This window comes from Ranitomeya imitator, chromosome 8, assembly GCF_032444005.1.
Source record: "Ranitomeya imitator isolate aRanImi1 chromosome 8, aRanImi1.pri, whole genome shotgun sequence".
In the NCBI taxonomy this organism is placed as follows: Eukaryota; Metazoa; Chordata; class Amphibia; order Anura; family Dendrobatidae; genus Ranitomeya; species Ranitomeya imitator.
Window position 1 is genome coordinate 161,656,659 of NC_091289.1, and position 25,596 is coordinate 161,682,254.

At 42.6% G+C, this 25,596-nt stretch overlaps 1 long non-coding RNA gene across 1 annotated transcript in view; it reads left to right on the top strand.

The window, feature by feature from the left end:
* Window positions 1-3,887: 3,887 nt before the first annotated feature.
* LOC138647474 (uncharacterized) overlaps window positions 3,888-25,596 on the top strand; it is a 28,542-nt gene continuing 6,833 nt past the window's right edge. Inside the window, exons 1-2 of the long non-coding RNA XR_011314980.1 lie at window positions 3,888-3,978; window positions 22,428-22,548. This is a non-coding gene — a long non-coding RNA (uncharacterized lncRNA). The remainder of the gene's footprint in view (window positions 3,979-22,427; window positions 22,549-25,596) is intronic.

Sequence of the window (25,596 nt, forward strand, 5' to 3'; positions counted from 1 at the left end):
TGCAGCGATCCGGATCGTTGTCTGGATCGCTGCAGCGTCGTTTAGTGTGAAGGTACCTTTACTGAAAAAATAGAAGATGTGCACACTGAGGTGGGCCTTCTAAGGCAGGATATGCAAGCCATGAGAGGACGTATCACAGAGGTCATAAATAGTAGAATCACCATCACGCCCATGGAGGCTAAGTTGACAAAGGTGGCTGGCTCTATAAATGCCTGGAAACAAAAAGCAGATGATTTGGAGAACAGACTGCATCGGAACAATATCTGAATTATTGGTTTGCCAGAACGCTCAGAGGGCCAGCAACGTGAGCAATTTTTAGAGAGCTCGCTTAAGACCTCTCTGGGAGATGAATTCTCCTCAACATTCTCTGTAGAGAGGGCCCACAGGGTTCCCAGAAGACCTCTCCCTCCTGGAGCTCCACCGAGACCTTTTTTTGGCGCGTCTTCTCAACTGCAACGATAGAGACACTATTCTATGACTGGCATGGCAGAAAAGCCCTATCAAATTTCATAACGCCACAATCTCAATTTTTCCGGATTTTTCAATGGAGCTTCAGAAACAGCGGGCGCAGTTCATGGAAATAAAGAAACAACTCAGAGACCAAAATGTTATGTACTCCATGATTTATCTAGCTCGACTACGAATTGTTCATGAGGGTTCTTCTATATTTTTCACTGATCCGGAGGAAGCGGCTGAATGTCTTCGGACCCACCGGGCGTCCAATGCAAAGATATCCTAATGTATTTATGATTCTACCAGAATTCTTTTTTCATCTTTTTCTGACAACTGTATAATGGAGCTCTCTGTGTGGGCGTCCAACCCAACAACGATACCGGACGCTGAACCTAGCGAGGGTATCCCCGTTTTCACTTAGTAATAGGAGCACAGGACTTCACTCCTATATGGTTTGGTTTTTGCTCTTTTTTTTCTTTTATGTTTGTTCTATTTGCTATTTAGGTAGAAATCGCCGCCAACAGTTCTCTTGTCCTCTGTGTGATGTCCCTAGACTCTGCCCAGACACTAATGTATACCATATTTTGACATGTAAGTATGGGATCTGAAATAGTATGTATGACCTGGAATGTGCGGGGTATCAAATCTCCCCGGAAAAAAATCAAGGTATTTTCACAGATCAAACGCTATCATCCTAATGTCGTAGCGTTGGTAGAGACACATTTGACTAGAGACACGGCCCGATGTGTACAGAAACCATGGGTACAATGGTCCATTCACGCGTTTTACACTAGCTACTCGAGAGGGGTTTCATTGCTAATTCACAGAGATGTTAGATGGGAAGTTAGGGAGGCCCGGAGGGACTCTGAAGGTCATTTCGTTTTTGTACATGCATTAATTAATACGTAATATTATGTGTTTATAACCCTCCTCCAGCTAATATATCAGTTCTTCGGATGGCAATGGCTTTTGCCCTGAACTTCCCAGATGCAAATCTCATTTGTATGGGGGATTTTAATCTAGTTATGGATAACCGCCTTGACAGACTGAGATTAGGTGATGAGATAGTTGGAGAGCCCCCCTCTCAGGCCCCATCCCAATTGGCTTTATTTATGGGGGGAAGTGGATGGCTGGATTTGTGGAGAATACACCACCCTGAGATAAAAGGATATGTCTGTCACTCATCCACCAGACGTTCCCTCTCGCATAGACTATATATTTGGATCCGAGGGATTGGCAATGTGGGTGGATAGCATTGAACATGGTATTAGGGGAATATCAGATGTGGATAACCCTCAGACACATGTTCAAGTGATATGTATTACGAAGCAGAGACCCACCGGATCACTGTGCTGCAATACACTCTGCCAGACAATCAGAGGCCGGCACCTTACCAGTGCTGCGCAAAACATGGTAGCAATGTCATGCGCCGCCTGTGCCAAAGTCTGCTGCTGGCTCCTGCGCCTGCTACAGAGAAGAACGCTACATGGTCTGGGTGCAGGGGAAGGTGAGTAGAATTGTTTATTTCTTTTTTAAATGTGCTGGAAAAGAATGGAAGGAGCCTGGGATGAGGGGCATTATAACAGGATGGGAACATAATACCAGGATGGGAACATTATAACAGGATGGGAACATTATACCAGGATGGGAACATTATACCAGGTTGGAAACATTATACCAGGATGAGTGCCATTATACCAGAATGGGGGATATTATACCAGAATTGTGAATATTATACCAGGATGGGGGACATTATACCAGGATGGTAAAATTGTACAAGGGTGGGGAGATTAACCCAGGATAGTAAAATTATACCAGGATGGGGGCATTATACCAGGATGGAGGATATTATATCAGATTTAGAGACATTTTACCAGGATGGGGGAATTATAATAGGGTGGGGTATATTATACCAGAATGGGTGGCATTATACCAGGATGGGAACATTATACCAGGATTGTAACATTATACCAGGATGGGGGACATTATCTCAAGATGGGAACATTATACCAGGATGGGGACACTATACCAGGATGGAAGATATTAAATCAGAATTGGGGACATTTTACCAGGATGGGGGAATTATAACAGGATGGGAACACTATACCAGAATGGGAACATTATACCAGGATGGGAACATTATACCAGGATGGGGACACTATGCCAGGATGGGGACACTATACCAGGATGGGGACACTATACCAGGATGGGGACACTATACCAGGAAGGGAACATTATACCAGGATGGAAAAATTATACCAGGATGGGGACACTATACCAGGATGGGAACATTATACCAGAATGGGAACATTATACCAGGATGGGAAAATTATACCAGGATGGGAACATTATACCGGGATGGAAATATTATACCAGAATGGGGGATATTATGCCAGAATGGAAATATTATACGAGGATGGAACATTATACCAGGATGGGGACTCTATACCAGGAAGAGGCCTAGGATTGGGAAATGATATAGGATAGGGCCCAGGATGGGGGCATTATTAGTGTAAAGGTTCAAGGACATCATTACTAGAAGGGGCACAGGATGGGGGAGGTTATTCAAGTTATAAGAAGGAGCAAGGACAAGAAACATTTAATACATGGTTTGCAAAAACGAATGTCTATGTCATCAGACCAACATGCTGGTGGCAGAACAGGTTCAAATTTTGCACCAGCGCCTATTGGACTCTAGTTACGCCACTGTGCACAACCACAATGCATAATTCAGTACGCCCCAAAAGACCTAATCTATCCCTGCTAATCCCAATTGTCCAAACATTCAGCAAAGAACTTTACACAATTGCGTAATGTTTTTTTAATCTGTGAAGAAGTCGCTCATCCCACTTTCCCGACTCTTTTGGAGGATTCGCTGACTCTAAACTACAAGGAAAAAATGTGAGTTCCACATCATGGCAACAGCTACAACATATTAGAGCCATACTATTACACCCATTCCGCCTGAAGGGAGAAACCAAATGATCTCATCATATAAATCACATGCATCATTTGGCTTGGATCAGGGAGTAGGACAGAATTACACGTATCAATACAGGAATCGCTCAGGGACATTTCAGCACCGCGGACAGCAGACGCAGCGGATAGTCTGTACATGGGTACATAATAAGGCTTGCAGGCATAATATTCATTATGTGGAAGTGATTACGCTGCACAAAATCCGCCTCGATGTCTGACCGACCAATGATGCAGACACCAGTGTGATAGATAGGGGTCTGGTTTATGTACACGTGAAATGCTGGCGTACGTCCCCGGGTTTGTGTATTGATGATTAGGTTGGTCGCTTGTGATAGGATGATTGAAGGCCTGGCTCAGAGGAAGAGGACGATCTCTCGGCGTTTCTAATATTATTTCACTTCATTGGACAAATCCTAATGTTGGGGGAGGGGTGGAAACAGCACATTCCCATGTTTGTGTCTCCAGTGGATGTGGAAGCAGCTGTATACAGAGGTTGCTCTCACCTCCCCGGCAAGAAGAGAAGCAGCAGACATTCTACAGATGCAGGTGAGGACCACATCTCAGGAGGATGCTGAGACCCTGAGTGAGTTCATTCGTCTCTGCTTGTTTCTTCTACCATTATTTCATCCCAGATTCCATTATAACCGAGCACCGATAGTGACATCAACCATTCACATCTGGCCTCATGCATTCACCAGACCCTTGTTACATGGATTTGCAGAATTACGGCAGCCCACCCTCCCCTTGTAGCTACGCTTCTGGATCATATTTGTGCAGCTTAGGAGCTTGTGCCTTCTCCAAATTAATAATTAACCTACTTAATTTGTGAAATGGTAAAGCAAGAAAAAAAAAAAAGAAAAGTCATTATTGTGATTTCTGGATGAAACTTGATGGATGGGTATGAGAAATAAGAGTTGTGGAGTGTAGACGTTGTAGAAAAGATCCATACAAAGGAGAGAGGGGGAAGCAGGGTCCGGGCGTCAGGAATTAATGGCACCCATACCTCCAGAGTGTGGAGATTGTCTTCGTTTTTCACATTCTTCCTTACTCCTCTGGTTTCTTTCATGCAGATTTAATTTAAGTGTGAAAACGGAAACACCATGAACCGAAATGAAATGCACATTCTGGGCTTTTTTCTATTGCAGAAATACAGACACTTTCAGGGTTAATTATTTGTTTATGTATTTATTTTACTTAAAGAGTAAACATTGTTTTAATTTTTATTTTATAAATCAACCATAAACATTAGCATAAGCGACTTTGTAATATATCTTATCAGAGAAATCTGTTTCTTTCACCTTCTGGATTGGTCTTTCATCCTCAATTCATGGATAAAATCCTATCACTGAGACAAGAGATGACAGTTAGTGCTTGTGAACTTCTATGGAGCGGAGAGGGGCGGAGCTGGAGACAGACACATTCTGCTGCCAGCTCGCCTGAAGTGACAGCTACAGCTCTCCATAGAACTTTATAAGCACCAATCGTCATCTCCAATCCCGGGAGAAAATCTCCTGTAATGGGGAAAACATGAATGACAAATTTTGAGAATAAATGATCAGTCCAGGAGGAAAAAGTAGATTTTGCTAATAAGATGTATTACAAAATGTTCTTATTTTCACATGTACTATTGATTTATAAAAATGAATATATAAAATGACAATTACTCTTTAAATGCATGTATAATGAGATTAAAAATAATTATTTTTTCAAATGGGTTTTATTAAAAATAGCGCACCGTTTGGTTTTGAAGGCCGATTGTTTCTCTGCTGAATGATAATTACTGACAATCCGTCAGTGAGCTCTTTCTGAGTTTGTAAATATGCACACAACAATCTGAGAAAAATGGTCTGATTATTCTGATGAGAGTTTGGTCAGAGTGGCATCAGTTTTTCTCAGAGGTGGAAATAAAAAAAAAAAAGTTTCCCCACTTTCTCCTAACAGTCGGTGAAAATCGGACTGCACTCGGATGTCATCCAAGTGCAGTCTGATGTTTTCCATGGACCCATAGACTTGCATTGACAACTTTTGATCCAACAAATTCAGACATGTCTTCAAAAATCAGACATGTGCACAGCCCCATAGAATATCATAGGTGCGAGTGCTATCCATGGAGCCACGGGTAGCACTCATCCGGTATAATTGTTCGTGTGCACAAGCCCTGTTACTGAGTTCATTTCAATTTATTTATGACCACAGACCACAACAAAGGAGAGTTGAACGCTCATGTGGTCATAAATCAGCTAAAAGGAGCTCAGAAAACAAGTAAAAGAGTTACAAGCGAGCTTAATCTGGTTTCACATTTGCGTTTTTTGCCACTACGTTTTAACGCATATAAATGCATGTGTTTTTTTCCCCTATATTTAACATTAAAAACGCATGCTTTTTTTTGTATGCGTTTTGCCGCGTTTGACGACGCATGCGTCGTTTCTATGCTTGGTTTTGTTGCTGAAATGCAACATGTAGGAATTTCTAGAGGCGTTTTTTTGCCGCAAAAAAGCATGCTTTTTTTGTGGCAAAAAAACGTATCGCTCTCTATGTAAACGCATGTGTTTTTAAGCACATGCGTTTGTTTGTGTTTTTAAACGCATGCGTTTCAATAGAGAAAAACAAGTCTACACAGTGATAAGCCACCCCCACCATCAAGGTGATAAAGGGATCCAAACCCTAACCCTAGCCCTAACCCTAACCCTGGGGATCCAAACCCTAACCCTAACTCTACCCCTAACCCTAACCCTAACCCTAGGGATCCAAACCCTAACCCTAACCCTAGGGATCTAACCCCTAACCCTAACCCTAAATCTAACCCTAACCCTAGCCATTTCTATTTATAGTGGGTTTTCTAGTTGATTTTTATGATTGGCAGCTGTCACACACTAATTTTTATTCCAAAAAATATTTTTTGCGTTACCACATTTTGAGAGCTACAATTTTTCCATATTTTGGTCCACAGAGTCATGTCACACGCCCTCTGTAGTCCCATTGGCGGTGTCTGGATCTTGATTTTTCTCTTGTGAAATTTCTCATCATGCGTATCAAAGACGCAAACGCGGTAAAAAACACATGTAAACGCGTAAAAACGCGGCTTTTTTTTACCGCATACGAAAACGCATGCGTCTAAAAAACGCAGCGTTTGTACGCATTTACATGTGCTTTTTTCACCACCTGCAGATGCGTTTTAAATGCTGCGTTTTGAAACGCAAATGTGAAACTAGCCTTACTGATGGATTCTTAGTTATCTCATTCTTCAGCTGGCAATGAGCAAGGAAACAAACAGCCCACTAAGCCAAACGATGCCAAATTTTGAATGGAACCAATTTGCTAAAATTATTTATAGCCCAAAATGCATATAATTAAGCAACAAAAATGGCTATATCTTATAAGACTCACATTTTTTCTAGCTGTTACTTGAGCAAAATATTCTGCCAATTTATAATCCCAATGTTGGAGAATCATAATTCAATCAGTAATGGCTAAAGATCTCTCCAAAACATTAGATGTTTAGGCAAATAAGTCGCTCATCAATAGATGTTTTTATATGAGAGTTACATCCACAAGCTAGGGTTATGTGTTTATCTATTCTACCATTTTTACCCCTTTTTTGATACTTATAAGGACATGAACTGCAGTATCAGGCGCTGCTGCATGTACGGATACGCTGCGCTGTTTGGCAAAATGTTGGAATTTTGAAAATTTTGCAAAAACACATTGCGAGTCCCGTGGGCTGATTCCCGCACCCATCACTGATGTAAGGAGAGGCCAACAACGTGTATCTCTAAATGCTCAATAGTACAAAAGGAAAAGTGATTCCAAGAAAAGCAACGTCTCTAGTTATTATTTGCCCCCGTGCTTCCAGCAAGGATGAGAAGACATTGATTTTCCTTTTCCTTCCTTATAGACCAATGAATCATTTTTTGCTCACTGTGATAAGGGGTCAAGATAGGAGTGGGGTCATAGCACCTTTAAAATGGGGCCGGGGGTCATCTCATACTGGCCAGAATTGCGTAGCTGGAGCCTGTGGGCGAAGATCCGAGTGCTGACAGCCGTGCCCTCGTCACACATGATGCACAGAGATGTTCATTCATATCACTGAGCAGAACACGCTCTTATCTCCCACACATTCTGTCCACAGCCCAATACAGCTTACAGCAGTTTAATCAGTTCCCAGTGTTCACTCTTCTCCGCTGATTAAAAGAATATACAAGTGCTGCCATCTCTGCCTGTTCAGGTAAAAGCCTGCTAGGCCTGGTGGAAAATAAGAATTGCGTATGTGGCCCTTAAACAGTAATTGTTTTTATTTATTTATTTTTTTTATAACTCAATAGTGAACGTGAAAATAAGAAACTTTATAATTTTTCTTATCAGGGAAATCCACGTCTTTGTCCTTCTCAAAATTCTCAACTCATGGGTAAAGTCTGCTTTCAGTCTCATTACAGAGATAGGAAGTGACAGTTAGTGCTCGTAATGTTCTATGGAGAACTGTAAGATTTTGCAGCAACATTTCTGTCTGCCTCCATCTTTTTCCTCCTCTCTCCATAGAATCTTAAGAACACCAACTATCATCTTCAATCTCAGTAATGGAAAAATACTCAATAAAAGATTTTGCCATTTTTACCCATGAATTCAGAGTGAAAGAATCAGAAATATATTACAAAGTTACTTATCCTCATGATTTATTATGTTAATTAATGAAATAAAAAATAAAAACGGCGGTTACACTTTAAATATCTGTTTGAGTGTAAAAAAAAATATTTTTGCAATTGGGTTTTATTAAAAATGTTGCACAGTTTGCCTTTAAATGGACTTTCTATTTTACAGTCTATTGCTGGTAGCAGAATGAGTTAACTTATCCATGAGTGAGCTCATTCTGAGTCTTCTAGGAAAGTTTTTAGGTTTCTCTATGTCTTTATTATGGGCGCCTTTTGGGTATGTCTACATGACGTCTTTTAAACCTGCCAAGTTTTTGAAGCAGAAGACGCTTCAGGAAACTGGCGTTTTTTTTTTCTTGGATGGTTTTCTGAGAGTTTTTTGCAATTATTTTTGTCACTAACGTTTTTTTGGAGGCTTTTTTTATAATGTGTTTTTTTTTACTGTAATTTTCTGGCTATTTTTTCCACTCCGTTCAAACATATTATTATTTGAGCCAAAAAACGGAGATGCTACGGGCCTAGGAATGGATAATGGTGACATAAGCAAAAATGTGTTTTTACGAATTTCCCCCCAAATTTTCACCACTTAAATAAAAAAATCAACAACTACCATACACTACCGTTCAAAATTGTAGGGTCACCTAGACAGTTTTGTGTTTTCCATGATAACTCATACTTTTATTAATCAAATGAGTTTCCAAATGAATTGAAAATCTAGTCCAGACATTGACAAGGTTTGAAACAAAGATTTTTATTTGAAATAATTTTCTCCTTCAAACTTTGCTTTTGTCAAAGAATGTTCCCTTTGCAGCAATTCCAGCATTGCAGACCTTTGGCATTCTAGTAGTTAATTTGCTGAGGTAATCTGGAGAAATTTCCCCCCATGCTTCCAGAAGCCCCACCACAAGTTGGTTTAGTTGATGGGCACTTTTTCTGCACCATACGGTCAAGCTGCTCCCACAACAGCTCAATGGGGCTGAGATCTGGTGACTGTGCTGGTCACTCCATTACAGATAGAATACCAGCTGCCGGCTTCTTCCCTAAATAGTTCTTGCATAATTTGGAGGTGGCTTTGGGTCATTGTCCTGTTGTAGGATGAAATTGGCTCCAAACAAGCACTGTCCACAGGGTATGGCATGGCGTTGCAAAAAGGAGTGACAGCCTTCCTTACTCAAAATCCCTTTTACCTTGTACAAATCTCCCACTTTACCAGCACCAAAGCAACCCCAGACCATCATATTACCTCCACCATGCTTGGCAAATGGCGTCAGGCACTCTTCCAGCATCTATTCAGTTGTTATGCGTCTCACAAATGTTCTTCTGTGTGATCCAAACAGTTCAAACTCGGATTCGTCTGTCCATAACACTTTTTTTCCAATCTTCCTCTGTCCAATGTCTGTGTTCTTTTGCTCATATTAATATTTTCCTTTTATTAGCCAGTCTCAGATATGGCTTTTTCTTTGCCACTCTGCCCTGAAGGCCAGCATCCCGGCATCGCTTCTTCACTGTAGACGTTGACACTGGCGTTTTGCATGTACTATTTAATGAAGCTGCCAGTTGAGGACCTGTGAGGCATCAATTTGTCAAACTACAGACTTTAATGTACTTGTCTTGTTGCTCAGTTTTGCAGCGGGGCCTCCCACTTCTCTTTCTACTCAGGTGAGAGCCTGTTTGTGCTCTCCTCTGAAGGGAGTAGTACACACCGTTGTAGGAAATCTTTTTGGCAATTTCTCGCATGGAATACCCTTCATTTCTAAGAACAAGAAAAGACTGTAGAGTTTCGCATGAAAGTTTTGAGAGTTTAATGGAACAAATGTAATGCTCCAGATTCTCAACTAGCTCAAAGGAAGGTCAGGTTTATAGGTTCTCTAATCAGCCAAACTGTTTTCAGCTGTGCTAACATACTTGCACAAGGGTTTTCAAGGGTATTCTAACCATCCATTAGCCTCCTTACACAGTTAGCAAACACAAAGTACCATAAGAACACTGGAGTGATGGTTGTTGGAAATGGACCTCTCTACATCTATGAAAATATTGCATTACAAACCAGACATTTGCAACTATAATAGTCATTTATTACATTAACAATGTACAGAGTGTATTTCTGAATCACTTAATGTTAGCTTCATTGGAAAAAACTGTGCTTTTCTTTCAAAAAAGAGGAAATTTCTAAGTGACCCTAAACTTTTGAACAGTAGAGTATATATGTTTGGTATCTGCGTAAATGTAATGACCTGGAGAATCGTACTACCAGGTCAGTTGTACCATACAGAGGTATAAATGTAAAAACTTACATAGGTAGAAAAAAGACCTAGGTCCATCTTTAAATATCGTGCTCAGAAGGAAAAATAGTAATCAGAAACTAAAAAAAAGCCCTCATACGGCTATGAGGAGGGAAAAATAATAAAGTTATGGCTCTTGGAAGAAAGGGAGGAAAATACAAAAAAAATTGGAAAATCGAGGTGAAGGGATCAATACAGCTCATTTCTATACAAGTGTACGAGGATGAGCTACTTTGCCAAACAAACACCGAAAATGGGCACGAGCGATGATGTATCTGAAAAAATAAATATTGTATATCCTTTTTGTAATTTCAACTCATTGAAATTGTAATGTCAAAACACAGTCTGTATGGTGCCCTAGTACCCAAAAAGACCAAAATTTATGGCTCTCCCAAGAGTACATAAAACCTATAGATATACAGAGAGTGCTAGCCAAAATTTCTTTGAAAATGTCATTTTTTTATTACACAAATATAAACATACACTAAGGATAAAAATACATATAAAAGAGAGTGTCAGACATAAGCTAACACCATACATTTATTCCCACATTAAATGATAGAGAGTTTCTACACATGATATTAGTCAGAATAATTAGGTCAGGTCAGAATAGGCTAAAAATTAAAAAATGGATAGTGGAATTTTATTTCTACTTCTATAATATAGACCCAACAATAGTGTTTTAATCATGTGTGGAAAACATCCAAAAATGATGACAGAGGTAAGGAAGGAAGTGGAATGCGAAACGCGCGTCAGGGTGCGCCGTCGCTACCATACAGGTTCTAGATGTTTCCCGTGAAGCATCACCATTGTATTTTTGCATGCGTTACTTTTATAGGGCTGTGTCTGTGCTGTTATACCATCCTCGGGCTCACCATATAACTGTGCCCATAGTTTATCCTCTCGAGCACCAATGACTGTGGTCTACTGTTCACTGAGTGCTTGTTTGATATGTGTACAATATTCATTTTGGCGCAATAGTATCCTTGATTCTGTGATATTATGGGAATCAATTGAGTATTTAGTCCTAATATCATTGTGACTCCTCACAGTGCGCGATGTGAGGAGTCACAAGGTTGCAGCCACTTAGTAACTGCAGACTTGTAGCCTAAGACCATACAACCCCTTTAAGCACATGGGGCTGTGCTTCCATACCAAACACAGCTAGGAGTGCTGCTGGCCCTGGAAATTATTGTGTTTAGGAATCATGTAAGGTTTTTCCTGCACTCACTATACATCAGTGTGCATGGCCAGATTTACGTAACTGAAGCCTATTGGCGAATGTCCTGATGTTCGGAGCCTCGTACAATCATTAAACATTGCATGACAATACAGCTAAACCTGGGAGCAAAAAAAATCAACTGATACAAAAAAACACACAAAAAAATTTACTTGGCTACCCCCATACATATAAGGGGAAAATTATCACACGTGAAAAGCTGACAAACGGTTATTGAGAGGTTAATGTCGTGGATATCTCCGTTTTCATGCTTTTTTTGGCGCAAATATAATTAGCTAAATAAAATACAGGATCCATTTACAGAAATGATATAGATTATTAAAGTTGTTGCCATAATTAAAGTTCTGGAATAGTTACATAGTGAGAATTCTACTTTGATGACCCTGGCGTGTTGGATAACGAGAGTATTTTGATTGGATGGTCTTGACCTCTTTCCGCTATCGCTCCTTTACAACAAACCGCTAGTACAAGTCCCCAGACACAAGACGAGCCCTTGATTGATGTTATAGGAACGCTGGCATTTGTACCTTTCACTTCCTATCATGTGCCTGACCGCTTTCTCAATCCTATTCTTCGGCTTGCCCCCGCTCGGAGCTCACCAGAGACCGAACAATCATTTAAGAATTTCTTTGCAAGCTTTCAAAAACATCATGGTTAATTTTCTACGCTACGCTACCATAGCTCTTACATTTTTTTTACATCCGCGCTGGGATTTGTTGACCAGTACATATTGGAGCAGTGATACATCGCAGATCCTTAAATAACCATGCAGAAATGCTTAGTTTGTCCTTCAGAATTGACGATGATTTTCTATTTTGCGGACCAGTTACCTGAGCCGTGTTACACAGGGCAAAGAAATACTTGTACTGAAATGTACAAGGGCCCAAAATGTTATCACAATGAACCAAAAAGCTAAATAAAATCAAGGCTGAAATGATGTTATCGATGTAAAGGACTTTTTTCAATTTTAAGCAAGGGGAGTTGTATCGTGCAGGGAGGTGCAATTTATCAGCAACCCCTTATTTGACCAGGGGCGAAAAAAACTTTTGCTCCTTTAGCAGATTTGTAGATGACGTCTTCTTCAGGCGACTTCCGCATGAAACCCTCCTGAAAAAGTGCCGCAAGAAGTGTTCCATGAAATAATGCGCAGCAAAAATACATTGCTGTGCACATGTTCTGTATTATGTCACTACTTTTAAAGGGTGTCTGTCATGTGAAAAAAAACTTTATTAACCTACAGATAATGGGGTTAATCTGCAGGTTAATAGTGTTCTGAACCTGCACGGTACTCGCACGTAGACCCCCGCTGCAGGAAGAAAATGAACTTTATTCCCCCCCCAGTGGCAGTAAATTTTTAGCCATAGGGATAATGACAGTGCGGGTTCTGTGTATAGAGAGAGAGGTAACTGTGCCTCCAGCACTGACAGCCAGCTCTATTGCTGATCCTGCCATCAGTCAGTGCTGGAAGCGCAGTTTCATCTACTGCTTTCTGTACACAGAGCGGTCACTGAATCTGGTCTGGAGCTATCTCTGTGACTGAATGCTGAACGCTAAGGGAGGGAATAAAGCTAATCCCCACCCCACAAACTTTCTGCTGCCCCACTTACACATACCAAAGCTCGCAAAATCAACAGACAGCCCTGGCACACCACCCTGACCAAAGAACTGAGGCGAGCTTCCAGGGCTGCTGAGCGCAGATGGAAAAGATCCCACTCCAACGAGTACTTCATCGCATTCAAACAGTCCCTCACTACTTTCAAGACCACACTCGCCACAACTAAACAAACCTACTTCTCATCTCTCATATCCTCCCTGTCTCACAACCCTAAACAGTTATTCAACACCTTCATTTCTCTCCTCCGTCCCCCAGCACCTCCTCCCTCCCCACTCATCTCAGCTGAAGACTTTGCCTCATTTTTCAAGCAGAAGATTGATAATATCAGAGACAGTTTTGGTCAACAACCCCCAGAGCCCTTCCTCCTGACTTCCCAGCCCTACACCTCCAAATCCAACTTCTCCACCATTACAGAAGATCTACTCTCCACTCTACTCTCAAGATCACATCTCACCACCTGTGCACTTGACCCGATCCCATCCCACTTCATCCCAAACCTCACCACAGTCTTCATCCCAACCCTAACCCATCTCTTCGACCTATCACTAACAACTGGTGTTTTCCCCTCAAGCTTTAAACATGCCTCAATCAAACCTATCCTCAAAAAGCCCTCTCTTGACCCATCCTCTGTATCTAGCTATCGCCCTAAATCACTTCTCCCCTCTACCTCCAAGCTACTGGAACAACACGTCTACCTTGAACTGTCCTCCCATCTCTCTTCTTGCTCCCTCTTTGACCGCTTACAATCTGGCTTCCGGTCACACCACTTCACTGAAACTGCCCTAACTAAGGTCACCAATGACCTCTTAACCGAGCAAGTGACACTACTCTGTCCTCCTCCTCCTGGACCTGTCGGCTGCCTTTGACACAGTGGACCATTCCCTATTAATACAGACCCTCTCATCCCTTGGCATCACAGACTTGGCCCTATCCTGGATCTCATCATACCTAACAGACCGGACATTCAGCGTCTCACACTCACACACCACCTCCTCACCTCGCCCCCTATCTGTCGAAGTCCCACAAGGTTCAGTCCTAGGGCCCCTGCTCTTCTCCATTTACACCTTTGGCCTGGGACAACTCATAGAATCTCATGGCTTTCAGTATCATCTCTATGCTGATGACACACAGATCTACATCTCTGAACCAGATATCAAATCACTACTAACCAGAATCCCTCAATGTCTGTCACTATTTCATCCTTCTTCTCCGCTAGATTTCTGAAACTTAACATGGACAAAACAGAATTCATCATCTTTCCCCCATCTCACGTGACTCCCCCCCCAACGAACCTATCCATTACAGTAAATGGCTGCCCACTCTCCCCAGTCCCACAAACTCGCTGCCTCGGGGTAATCCTTGATGCTGATCTCTCCTTCAAACCACATATCCAAGCCCTTTCCACTTCCTGCCGACTTCAACTCAAAAATATTTCACAAATCCGTTCATTCATCAACCAAGAATCTGCAAAAACCCTAGTCCATGCCCTCATCATCTCTCGCCTTGACTACTGCAATCTCCTGCTCTGTGGCCTCCCCTCTAATACTCTCACACCCCTCCAGTCTATTCTAAACTGTGCTGCCCGACTAATCCACCTGTCCCCCCGCCATTCCCCGGCCTCTCCCCTTTGTCAATCCCTTCACTGGCTCCCCATTGCCCAGAGACTCCAGTACAAAACCCTAACCATGACGTACAAAGCCATCCAAAATCTGTCTCCTCCATACATCTGTGACCTCGTCTCTCGGTACTTACCTACACGCAATCTCCGATCCTCACAAGATCTCCTTCTCTACTCCCCTCTTATCTCCTCTTCCCACAATCGTATACAAGATTTCTCTCACGTATCACCCCTACTCTGGAACTCTCTACCACAACATATCAGACTCTAGCCTACCATTGAAACATTCAAAAAGAACCTGAAGACCTACCTCTTCCGACAAGCCTATAACCTGCAGTAACCACTGATCGACCAAACCGCATGACCAGCTCTACCCTCGCCTACTGTATTCTCACCCATCCCTTGTAGATTGTGAGCCTTCGCGGGCAGGGTCCTCTCTCCTCCTGTACCAATTATGACTTGTATTGATTAAGATTATTGTACTTGTTTTTATTATGTATACCCCTCCTTACATGTAAAGCGCCATGGAATAAATGGCGCTATAACAATAAATAATAATAATAATTTTCTCCCGGCAGTGGGGGTCTAAGTGCAGGCTCTGGGAAGGTCCAGAACACTAATAACCTGCAGATTAACCCCATATCTACAGGTTAATAGCATTTTTTCACATGACAGGTTCCCTTCAACTGCGACAGTGATTGACTACTGAGTAAAAATAGTGGAAGCACTGCAAGAACAACAGCAAAACTACCAGCAAAGCCACTTCAGGGAAACAACCGCCGGCATCTTCCTGAAGTGACCTTGCCTGGGATCTCTAGGCATATAAATTGACCTTATCAAACCATTTTATTTTCCGCTTCTCTTCTATGTGTAGGTTATAAAGGTCCGGGGGGAAAAAATGTTTTTTGGTTTTTATACTTGCATTATAATTAGAAGCATTTCAGGTCTTACAATTCATAGGAGAATTATCTTAGGGCAATAATTTTACCTACAATATGGACTATGACCAATTCTTTCAAGTGAGTCAACCATTAATATAAAACAGTCATCTCCTGTATGTACATTGGTTGGCGCCTGTTAAATGCAATCCTCTTTCTGTTATGAGAAGACGAGTGAGTGAAAGAGGGTCTCCCCGTATCCCCAGCAAATGGAGCTAAGAGACTTTTCCTGATTTGCTGCCCCAATGATTTAGCTCCAACAATGAGAAATACCCATTTTCTACACGTACTCCCTTAAAAAAAAGAAGAAATTGAATGGGTAACCATTTATGCCAACATCCGTAGGGTTACAAAGGTTGTACGTGCACCAAAGCCCTAGAATGTGGACGAAGTCAAAAGCTGAACTACTGCAGAATAGCAGTGTGTCGTCCCTGGACTGTAACTGCACTTTGTATTGTTAATTTGTTATATAACCTTGTGCATTACTCCTGAGTCGTGATATTACTGCATGAATGATCCCTGTTATATGATATATGTGTTTATTACCCCTTTATAGTGACATCACTGTGAGCATTACTCCTGTGCTGTGCCATTACTGCATAAATGATCCCTGCTACATGGCATACTTGTGTTTATTACCTTTTTGCTGTGATATCACTGTGTGCATTATCCATGTATTCGTACATATGCTCACACAGTTTTTTAAGCCAATTTTGGAACAAATTCTGCAGCAAATTCCACATCAAAAACTGTTTAAAAAATTTTTTAAGTAAATTTTCTCTTGATTTAAATAGGAAAAATAACATATCGGTTCACTCAGGCAGTTCTTTTCCCAACAATATATAAAAAATTATGCCGCACTAAGGTTTCTATCCTTTAAAAGTGAACTTTTAATCCACTCTGCATATGCAAATGAGTGGACTCAGAGTTAGTCCAGCTTCCCAGAGATCAGTCCTTCCATATGGAGTTAAGAACTGGCAGGCAGGAAGTTTTTACCTACCTGCCTGTTCTGCTGGGCAGCAATTTCTGTCAGCTCAGAGAGGTCATGGATGGCTCCTGCGATTTTCCTGCTTCTGTTGACGTCATGAGGACAGAGCAGCATTTTCTCTTCTGCTCTGCTCTGTCGATATCATGTTGATTGACAGCCAGCTCCCCGCTGCCTAAGTGCGGAGAGCCAGCTGTCAATCAACATGACGTCTGCAATGATGCCCCATCAACAGAGCAGATCGGGAGAGGAAGATCTGCTCTGTTGACAAAAGGTGAAATGAAGCAGGAAAATCGCAGGCTGAGCCAGCACAGATCATCTCCATACAGAACAGGCACATAGTAAACAACTACCTGCTTGTTCTTGGCCCCTTAAACAAAAATAATAAAAGCCCTGGATGTCCCTTTTAGCTAAAACTTCATGTGGATTGCATGGCTTTTTATAATTTGCTATATAAGGTATGTGCTGACTAAGAGATACTTTGACTTAATTTAAACCAACTTCTTATAATCCAGGAAATTAATTTCTTGGAGGCATCAGTAATTAGATGATACGCCTAGCCAAGCAGTTCTCAATATAAATAGTACAAATCATGTAAAACATGGAGGTATTGTAATGTGTCCAGGGCGGTAGTCGTGGGCGAGGGCCCGCTGTGTTACCACACCCTGGCACTTTACATTAAAATAGTGTCCCAATTCTCCTGTTCCATACTTGTGATGCATAATACTCACGTTTTTGTTGCAGGCCTCTACTGCCTCCAGTTCTTGAGCAAAAAGGATTGGGCAAAAACTTTTCAATTTTTATAGCCCATATTTATATCCGTTGTTCGCTCGCCCTGAGCTATCACTGCCCTCACTGGCATCTCTGGTCACTGGGATACTCTCCGCAGCTTCCATGGGTCCAGTCCCAACTCCCTTATGCGAAGTCCACTCTGGCTTTCTCTCCGAGGAAGATAACGAGGCACGCTTCTCAGTACCTCCGATGGGCCGTAGGCCCCGTACATCCAGGAATATCCTCTGAAATTTGTGGCTGAAGCTTTACTGCTGCTAACTAGTGATGAACGAATACACTCATTACTCTAGATTTCCTGAGCACGCTCGGGTGTCCCCCGAGTATCTTTTAAGGCTCAGAGTTTTAGTTTTTATTGCCGCAGCTGAATGATTTACATCTGTTAGCCAGCTTGATTACATGTGGGGATTCCCTAGCAACAAGGCAACCCCCACATGTACTTATGCTGGCTAACAAGATACACATCATTCAGCTGCGGCAATAAAAACTAAATCTTTGAGCACTAAAAAATACTCGGAGGACACCCAAGCGTGCTCGGGAAATCTCGAGTAACGAGTATATTCACTCATAACTATTGCTAACCCTTCCGTGCTCTTCATGCCCTTCAGCCCTCTGTCCTTGAACTGCTGCTATCTCTTCTCTGAATCTAATCTCTCATTCTCACTCAAAAAAAACAGGAAGTCATTGTCTTTTTGTCCCACTTGCTCCCTGCAAATTGTGGGCTAGTGCTAAGCATTAACTGTCTTTACTCTATTTGTCCCAGCAGTTTGTTCCTGGGGAGCCATAACCTTTCACCTCCATAACTGCAGTCACTATCCTCTAACAGTATGCACTGGACACCGCACGTTACTCTGGATCCTAAACCCTAACCTATAGGGTCCTAAACCCTAACCTATAGGGTCCAAAACTCTAACCTATAGGGTCTTAAACCCTAACCTATATTTCCACCTGTGCTTCCCCTGCACTTTCCCTAATATCTTCAACGCTTATCACACTCTATACATTTTACATTTCACATGACACAGTAAAACGCTTGACAGTATTCACACCACTCAATTGTTGCCTTCAGGGGCAGGAACACAACAATCCATGTCACGCCCTTACAGCATCTTGACAACAAGCGAGTGTCTTCAGTCTCACTAGGATACTTTTTTTCCTTGTGCAGATCCAATCAAAAGTAGGGAGACTTTACAAAAATGGTACTTGGGGAAAAATAGCATGTTCTATTCCTTAAAGGGATTGTCCAGTCCAAATTGATAAGTCTGCAGTCACTCTGTATGACTGCAGACTTATGAATGCCCCCAGCACATGCACTGGGGATTCACCAGTTTCTGAGCCAGGAACGGTGGCTATGTATAAGTTATACATACTCTGGGTCAGAGCCCGTCAGTGGGCACAGTCTCACTCCATACACTTGTACACAAGTGTATGGCAGCAAGGCCGCTCCCACTGGCCAGGAGTATGCATAACTCATACATACCCTCCGGTACTGGCACAGAAACTGATGAATCCAAGCAGCGCACAATGCGTCCGCGTTGGGGAGTCATAAGTCTGCAGTCACACACAGTGATGGTAGACATTGATTTGGACTGGACAACCCCTTTAAAGGTGTTATCCTCAAACGATAGTCATCACCTAACACTGGAGGTCTGACCCCTGGGACTCCACCGTCCATGAGAATGAGGGTCTTGTGCCTCTTACAAGTATCAGAGCAGTAATCTACATGCATGACCACTGTTCTATCCAAGGAAGTGGTGGTCACACGTGAGCTACGGCGTCCATGAGAACCTATTTAATGAAACGATAGGTGGGCTTCTGTGAACTTTCACTCCATCACAAGCTTCTTGTGATCATTGGGAATTCCACTGGTTGGATCTCAGTGATCATACTGTATACAGCACTGTCGAAAGGTGATTAATGATGTTAGTTGGATGCCTGACATTGTGCCACATGGAGGGGAGAGCTGGAAGAGGTTTTCTCCTTCCAAAAAAAAACATTTATTTAATAAATAATTATAACAGATCGCTTGAATATAAAAACATGGCTTCCGGTTATCTCTGGCTGCAGGTCCTATAGAAATGTTCCCAGATCTGCTTCTGTGGAGAAGAGAACTGCACTGCAGAAGAAAAGCGGCTGGCAGCCAGTGGAGGAATTGGAGGAGAAGTGCATTAACCATGCATGCGCTGGGAAGGATTGATGTTAGCGGGAAGGTCATTGAGGGGATGCAGCTGTAGCCTACAATGGACACGATCAGAGAATATACAAGCATTTCTCTTACATTTGTCTTAAGTCTTAAAGCAGAGATAATAATCTTTATTTTATAATAATCTTTATTTTTATATAGCGCTAACATATTCCGCAGCGCTTTACAGTTTAAGTACAGAGATGAGAAAACAATGTGTGTTTTTTATGTTTTTGGAAAGGGTGAAATCAAGAGTTATAGAGATACATTAGACCTGTGAATCTTAGGACCCCCGCACAGATTAGATGTTAGCTAAACCCGCCAATTTTGGCAGAACTGGTTAACCATTTATTGTGTATGGGGGTTAATTCCCACATAGATGATGTTGGGGGAGAGAAGGATCTGGACATTGCAATTTCATCATCCGATCCTTTTGTTTTCCATAGCGGATGTGAAAATAAGTTATCGCCGATCCCAAGGTGCACTCAGTTTTTTTCTAACAGCCCCGTGAATGTTGAAGCAGTGGAGCGTGCGTACTGCCACTCCATTTTAATAAGGGTAAAAGTCCCCCTTTCTACCGATCGGCATGGTCCCAGCAGTCTGACTCCCACCAATCTATAAGTTATCCCCCTTAAGGCCCCGTCACACATAGCGAGATCGCTAGCGAGATCGCTGCTGAGTCAAAAGTTTTGTGACGCAACAGCGATCTCAGTAGCGATCTCGCTATGTGTGACACGTAGCAGCGATCAGGCCCCTGCTGTGAGATCGCTGGTCGTGTCGGAATGGCCTGGGCCATTTTTTGATCGTTGAGGTCCCGCTGACATCACTGAATCGGCGTGTGTGACGCCGATTCAGCTGTCTTCGCTGGTAACCAGGGTAAACATCGGGTTACTAAGCGCAGGGCCGCGCTTAGTAACCCGATGTTTACCCTGGTTACCATCGTTAAAGTAAAAAAAACAAACACTACATACCTACCGCTGTCTGTCCCCGGCGCTGGGCTTCTCTGCTCTGGCTGTGAGCGGCGCGCAGCCGGAAAGCAGAGCACAGCGGTGACGTCACCGCTCTGCTTTCCGGCCGCTGTGCTCACAGCCAGAGCAGAGAAGCCCAGCGCCGGGGACAGACAGCGGTAGGTAAGTATGTAGCGTTTGTTTTTTTTACTTTAACGATGGTAACCAGGGTAAACATCGGGTTACTAAGCGCGGCCCTGCGCTTAGTAACCCGATGTTTACCCTGGTTGCCCGGGGACTTCGGCATCGTTGAAGACAGTTTCAACAATGCCGAAGTCTTTCCCCTGATCGTTGGTCGCTGGAGAGCTGTCTGTGTGACAGCTCTCCAGCGACCAAACAGCAACGCTGCAGCGATTCGGATCGTTGTCGGTATCGCTGCAGCGTCGCTATGTGTGACGGGGCCTTTAGCTGTGGATAAGTGATAACATCTCTTCACCAGATAACAATTTACATTATCCTTCAGCCACACATCTATGGTCCCCTCATAGGACCATACGTGCAGGTGTACACGTCCGTGTATTCTCTCATCTGAGAAATTCGGGTTGATAATGTAAATGACATTCTGATAAAACTCTGATCAGAATGTCAGCGTAGTGTGATCCAATTCTCTCAGATGAGGAAAAAGTAGGGAAAAGAAAGTCTTCTTCATTCTTTGAGGCCGCAGAACTTGGACTGCACTCAGATGTCATCCGAGTGCATCCTGATGGTTTCCATGCACTCATTGACTTTCAATCCAAATATTGGATCAAAATCAGACATGCTCGGTTCGAGCAAAAAGATGGACTTGTGCGCGGCCCCATAGAATAATATTGGTCCAAGGGCTATCCGATGTTTTGTCAGATCGCACGGAAAATGCAGTGGTGTGAGCAAGCCCTAACGGGGATAGATAGCGCTAAATGCAGTTTTAACTCTTTATAGAAGGGGAAAGTCACAGTAAGATACTGTTCATGTATCGGAGCTGCAATGCATCATTCCCTGTATTTCTGGGCTAAGATAAGGTGTGATATTCACATATTGTGTCAGGCACACGGTCCTATAGACTTTCTTTTAGCCCAGATTTTATACTCCGGTTATCTGCCTGTTTAGTGATAGAATACATAAGGCACTGATCACTAATATGGAAAAATTCTGATATCTACACTATTATTGTTAGCTAATATTTAACATGGACACTTGCACAGAAAAACATTGTGTCAGATCCATTATTGTATGCCAGGTATACACATATTTCAGTTTACTTCTATCTTATATATGTGAACAATGGGGCCTTGTTCTTAGGAGTCATCCGCACTGCAGAGCTCTGGGCAGGCTGTACAGCGACACATGGCGACATTACAATAAGTCACATATTACATTATAGAGTATACAAAAAGGTATGACACAAGTAATGAAAGTTGGGGGGGGCAGCCGCGTGGTTCGCTGTTTTCTCGTAGAACCCTGTTTTGAATCTAAGGACAAATCTGCGTGGAGTTTGTATGTTCTCCCTGTGTATGTGGTGGTCTCACTCCGGGACCCTGGTTTCCTCCTAGACTGCAAAAATATAAGAAAATTGTCCCCTACTGTGTGATATAGATATATTGTGGGTCCATTGGCACAGAGACTGATGGGACAGATACCGCACATCATAGTCATAGAGGGAGCTGAGATGTATTTGTCACATGTTGTAACACAAAGCTTTTATACTGATCCACAGAACACACCTGGATAGCTGAATTCAGCGGATGTTTTACGTAACCCAAGAAAATCTAATTGCTCCACGTCCGCTACATCGGAGACCCAACCCATCTGCTGTACCTTGACCTGCAGTATCTGTGGTATGACTCATTTCTGCAGCAACTATCATGCATCTTTATTACTGTACAATGCAATTATCCAGTGTTTATTACACTGACATGTTTAACCCTAACAGGGATGGCATGTTCTGCTCTTCCTTAGACAATCTGGTAGTGAGAATGCAAACCACACAGTGAGGCCAAATCTGTGAAGCCATGGAGAAAATCTACATCTTGGATTATGGGACATAATGACATTTGTTAACATTTGTTAATTCACATAAACTGGAGGAGTGTGAGACAGCATGGAGAGGAGAAGTGGGAAGACTGCAGTTGTCCTTGAACATGGCAGCTGTGTTGTCAGGAACATCTTCACAGACGCTAACAAATTATGCATTTCTCAAAATTGCAATATAAGCAGTTAATGAAATACACAACACCACATGTACATTATAGTGAGAAAATCCTGGAAATGTAAAAAAACAAAAACATCCTCTTGTCTGCATGCACTCAGTTGCCCTGGAGTCTTTATTCACTCAGATGCTTTCAGCTCTTCATGCACTTTGTTGTTCTCAGCTCTTCATGCACTTTGTTGTTCTCAGCTCTTCATGCACTTTGTTGTCCTCAGCTCTTCATGCACTTTGTTGTCCTCAGCTCTTCGTGCACTTTGTTGTCCTCAGCTCTTCGTGCACTTTGTTGTCCTCAGCTCTTCGTGCACTTTGTTGTCCTCAGTTCTTTGTGCACTTTGTTGTCCTCAGTTCTTCGTGCACTTTGTTGTCCTCAGTTCTTCGTGCACTTTGTTGTCCTCAGTTCTTCGTGCACTTTGCTGTCCTCAGCTCTTCGTGCACTTTGCTGTCCTCAGCTCTTCGTGCACTTTGTTGTCCTCAGTTCTTCGTGCACTTTGTTGTCCTCAGTTCTTCGTGCACTTTGTTGCCCTCAGTTTTTCGTGCACTTTGTTGTCCTCAGCTCTTCGTGCACTTTGTTGTCCTCAGTTCTTCGTGCACTTTGTTGTCCTCAGCTCTTCGTGCACTTTGTCTTCAGCTCTTCGTGCATTTTGTTGTCCTCAGCTCTTCGTGCACTTTGTTGTCCTCAGTTCTTCGTGCACTTTGTTGTCCTCAGTTCTTCGTGCACTTTGTTGTCCTCAGCTCTTCGTGCACTTTGCTGTCCTCAGCTCTTCGTGCACTTTGTTGTCCTCAGTTCTTTGTGCACTTTGTTGTCCTCAGTTCTTCGTGCACTTCGTTGTCCTCAGTTCTTCATGCACTTTGTTGTCCTCAGCTCTTCATGCACTTTGTTGTCCTCAGTTCTTCATGAACTTTGTTGCCCTCAGCTCTTCATGAACTTTGTTGTCCTCAGTTCTTTGTGCACTCTGTTGTCCTCAACTATTCATGCATTTTGTTGTCCTCAGTTATTCATGCACTTTGCTGTCCGAGGCTCTTCATGCATTTTGTTGTCCTTGGCTCTTCATGAACTTTGTTGTCCTCAGTTTTTCATGCACTTTGTTGTCCTCAGCTCTTCATGCACTTTGTTGTCCTCAGTTCTTTATGCACTTTATTGCCCTCAGCTCTTCATGCACTTTGCTGTCCTCAGCTCTTCATGCACTTTGTTGTCCTCATCTCTTCATGCACTTTGTCAACCTCAGCTCTTTTTGCACTTTGTTTTGCTCAGCTCTTTTTGCACTTTGTTGTCCTCAGCTTTTCGTGCATTTTGTTGTCCTCAGCTCTTCATGATCTTTGTTGCCAGAAGCCCTTCATGAACTTTGTTGTCCTCAGTTCTTCAAGCACTTTGTTGTCCTCAGCTCTTCATGCATTTTGTTGTCCTCAGTTCTTCATGCACTTTGTTGTCCTCAGCGCTTCATGCATTTTGTTGTCCTCAGTTCTTCATGCACTTTGTTGTCCTCAGCTCTTCATGCACTTTGTTGTCCTCAACTTTCATGCACTTTGTTGACCTCAGCTCTTTTTGCACTTTGTTGTCCTCAGTTCTTTATGAACTTTGCTGCCCTCAGCACGTTTTGCACTTTGTTGTCCTCAGCTCTTCATGAACTTTGTTGTCCTCAGCTCTTCATGAACTTTGTTTTCCTCAGTTCTTTGTGCATTTTGTTGTCCTCAGCTCTTCATGCACTCAGTTCTCCTCAGCTCTTCATGAACTTTGTTGTTCTCAGCTCTTCATGAACTTTGTTGTCCTCAGCTCTTCTTGCACTTTGTTGTCCTTGGCTCTTCATGCACTTTGTTGTTCTCAGCTCTTCCTGCAATTTGTTGTCCTCAGCTCTTCATGCACTTTGCTGTCCTCAGCTCTTTTTGCACTTTGTTGTCCTCAGTTCTTTATGAACTTTGCTGCCCTCAGCTCTTCGTGATCTTTGTTGTCCTCAGTTCTTCATGCATTTTACTGTCCTCAGCTCTTCATGAACTTTGTTGTCCTCAGTTCTTCATGCACTTTGTTGTCCTCAGCTCTTCATGCACTTTGTTGTCCTCAGCTCTTCATGAACTTTGTTGTCCTCAGCTCTTCATGAACTTTGTTTTCCTCGGCTCTTCATGCACTTTGTTGTTCTCAGCTCTTCTTGCAATTTGTTGTCCTCAGCTCTTCATGCACTTTGTTGTCCTCAGCTCTTTTTGCACTTTGTTGTCCTCAGTTCTTTATGAACTTTGCTGCCCTCAGCTTTTCGTGATCTTTGTTGTCCTCAGTTCTTCATGCATTTTACTGTCCTCACCTCTTCATGAACTTTGTTGTCCTCAGTTCTTCATGCACTTTGTTGTCCTCAGCTCTTTTTGCACTTTGTTGTCCTCAGTTCTTTATGAACTTTGCTGCCCTCAGCTTTTCGTGATCTTTGTTGTCCTCAGTTCTTCATGCATTTTACTGTCCTCACCTCTTCATGAACTTTGTTGTCCTCAGTTCTTCATGCACTTTGTTGTCCTCAGCTCTTCATGCACTTTGTTGTCCTCAGCTCTTCATGAACTTTGTTGTCCTCAGCTCTTCTTGCACTTTGTTGTCCTCGGCTCTTCATGCACTTTGTTGTTCTCAGCTCTTCTTGCAATTTGTTGTCCTCAGCTCTTCATGCACTTTGTTGTCCTCAGCTCTTTTTGCACTTTGTTGTCC